General features: G+C 38.9%; 1 pseudogene; it reads right to left on the minus strand.

The window, feature by feature from the left end:
* Positions 1-931: 931 nt before the first annotated feature.
* On the minus strand, positions 932-1486 carry LOC132520592 (glycine cleavage system H protein, mitochondrial-like; annotated as a pseudogene).
* Between the last annotated feature and the right edge of the window lie 2001 nt (positions 1487-3487).

Here is a 3487-nt window from a genome sequence, read left to right on the forward strand (position 1 = left end):
ATTTGTTTAATTAATCAGAGATTGGTTTAAAGCTGAACATCTTTTTAGCATTTTTCTAAGTACACTTGATATGAAAGCAAGGGAGCTTGTTTTTGTTGGAATCTCAAGATATGGGTTCTCATGTGGCAAAGTAGCCAACTGGCTGGATGACTTTGAGTGATCATCTTACCTTTATACAGGATAGTAAATTTTGAGAGTTAGATTAGAATGCTTCTAGAGTGACTTTGAGCTCTGAACATTAATACATTTGTGAAAATAATCATCTCTACCCTGAAACATATAGAGTTCTCTCTTTAACTGAAGAAACCTATTATGATATAAGCAAAAGTGAGGTTTAGTGACTTACTGCCATAAAGGAGAATACCACACAGGCAACTTTGAAATGGCAGCACATTAGGGAAGTGATGTTGTGTTTTTTTTTTTAAGAAGTTGAATATTTTATTACTAAACTGTTTCTTATTTTCCTGCAAGGCTGTTGCTTCACTGTATAAAAATAGCACCAGCAAACACAGTATATTGCAAAATTAAGAGAGTAATGTTCTTCACTGGACACTATACAACTAACAAACTTTTCTCCACTGCCAATTATTTCCAGTGGCAAGTTCATTGAGTATTTTGACCCAAATCCAGGGATGGCTGTAAGCAAGTTACAATATTATATAAGGTTAAGATAACAATGTTATCCTTGAATTACATAATTTTTATAACTAGTTTTACCACAGATAATTTCAGGAATTCTGAATATTATAACTGGAGACTAGCCTAAAAATCACAGGCTGTTGTGAAACAGATGCATAGTGTTTATGTGAAATCATTAGGAAGTTAAGGGGTATTTTCTTCAGGCAACATTATTGCAAGTAGTTTCTTTTGCTAAAAGTTGCTTTTTAAAAATCTATCCACCACTAATTTAAGACAACTATACTAGATTAAGTTGTTTCAAACTAGTTTATTTAGGGGTTCCATTTTCACTCCTCAATAGATTTTATGTATTTCTCATATGCTTCTTCACTCATTAGTTCATCTAGTTCTGAAGGGTTACTGAGTGTCATCTTGATCAGCCAACCATCTTCATAACAAGATTTGTTGACAAGTCCTGGATTTTCTGCTAGAGCTTCATTAGTTTAGTTACTTCTCCTGATAGAGGAGAAGAGAGTCCACTAGCAGCTTTCCCACTTTCCAAAGCACCAAATTCCTCTTGTTTGTTCACTTTTGTCCCAACTTCAGGCAGACTACAGTAAACAACATCTCCCAAAGCTTCCTGTGCAAAATTGCTGATTCCCACTGTTGCAACACCGTTTTCTGTTGTTACCTATTCATGTTTGTCTGTGAATTTACGACCCAACAGCAGAACGGGACCAGTGCGCAGCGCCTGGACGGCGCCCTCCCGCAGTCTCCGAGGCCGTGGCGGGCAGGGCGCGTTGGGCGCAGAGATGGCGCGCAGGCTGCAGACCGTGGCCCGCATGCTCCGCGCCACTGGCAGCGCCATGTTCGCAGCGGAAGTGATGCTTTTGATTGCATATGAGTTGGGGTCGGAAGTTCTTAGGGTAGAATATCAGAAGTGGGTGAATCTTTGAATTAATCGATTTCTGAAGGCAAGTGTTGATGTCAGTGAGGGAAGGTTGTAGACGAATAAGGGAGTGTTAAGTGAATCACAAGATGGTCTTGCTTGTAATCGTATAGCTAACGGGCTCAGTTGTTGTAGTTCTCACCTACATACTGTATTAGTCTGGGTTCTCCAGAGAAAATGTGTGTGGTATATATTTTTATTATAAGGAACTGGCTTATGTGGTTATGGAAGCTCAGAAGTCCTAAGACCTGCAGGAGGCAAGCTCGAGACCCAGGAGAGCCAAAGGTATAAATTCCAGTCCTAGTCCGAGCCTGAAAACAGAAGACAGATACCCTCAGTCAGAGACAGCCAGAGAGAGAGAGAATTCTCCCTTATTGCTCTTTTTTGTTCTATTCAGGTCTCCAATTGGATGAGGCCCACCCCACCCCTCCCACATTGGGAGGGCAATCTGCTTTACTCAGACTACCAATGCAAATGTTAATCTCTCACAGAAATACTCTCATAAACACACCCAGAATGTTTAATTGGATATCTGAGCACCTGTGGCCCAGTTAAGTTGACACATAAAACTAAGCATCACACACACCATTTTGTAACGAACTGCACATTTCTGTGCGACTTTTTGGTGACATGAATTGTGACTTGCTAATAACTAACATTGCAGCTATACAGTTGACCCTCCATATCTAGGGATGCATCCATTTATATAAGGGACTTGAGCATCTGCAGATTTTGGTATCTGTAGGGAGTAGGTAGCAGCTGTCCTGGAACCAAGCCCTCACAGATACTTAGGGATTACTGTATGTAGTAAGGACTTAATACATGTTTATTAAAGAGTGAATGAACAAATGAATGAAAAGAAGTTGAAAGAAGGCTCTGGCATAGCTTAGATTGGGGCTGGGTAAGTGTGGAGCTTGGTGGAGGTTGAGGTTTTGCCTTATAGCAATTTCATTTCATTATCTTTTAAGGAAGGGAGAACCTTTCAAAATTGCTCCATTTAGTGTTGCTTATTTGGATAGATGTGACATTCCAAAGTTGATATTCCTTAATAGCTGTGATTAGCATATCTGAATACTTCTCAGAATACTTCTGAAGCATTTTTCTTTTGTTTGAAGTTTCGTTACAATTTCGACTGGTAGTTTGGAGAAGCCAGGCTAGAAGTTTTATTCTTATCCTTCTTGCTATTTGAAACATCATTGTATAAATGGATATCCCTGGCATGGGGTATCCTTTCTTCCAAGGACAAGAATCAGTTCGAAGTTCCTATAATTGAGAAAACAGAATTTGAAGTACAGTTTGTGATTTTACAAAATTCTGGTAGGCCCCATAAGGAAACAGATTCTACTCAAGATCTGCCCTTAAGCATAAATTGAGTTTAATTTGCTTGACCAAGCTTTTCTTCATGCATACTACATAAGGAAACATCAGCTCAGCTAGGACCTTGTCACAGTGCTCAATTAAAAGTCTGAATTAATAAAGCTGTCTTAATTGGTCTGACAGAACTAGCAATATGACCTCATCACCCAGCTACACCTTTTTGATCCTGGATTTAAATTTCCATAAAGGACAGAGAGGAACTAGCAAATTCTTGTTTTCTTAATAACATACCGCACTCACAGTTATCACATTCAGTGCCTCACCTCACAACTTTATCTACCAATCTAGAGTATGTTCTGGAGCTCGTTAAATTAACTTAGCTATCAAAATGCTAAGCTTGATAGCTCATTTATCTTCCTGTCTCACAACTCGACATTACAGTGTGACGGTGATTGATCTTGCATCTTCCAGGTACCATATAGTATAAAAACTAAGAGAAGATTAATTAAAATCTGTCTTACCCAGACAGGTTTTTAAATAAGTTTTAGATTTACACTATATATCAGCTGAAGCAGACAGAGATTCTAAGACCAGGAGCTCTGT

This window comes from Lagenorhynchus albirostris, chromosome 5, assembly GCF_949774975.1.
Source record: "Lagenorhynchus albirostris chromosome 5, mLagAlb1.1, whole genome shotgun sequence".
In the NCBI taxonomy this organism is placed as follows: domain Eukaryota; kingdom Metazoa; phylum Chordata; class Mammalia; order Artiodactyla; family Delphinidae; genus Lagenorhynchus; species Lagenorhynchus albirostris.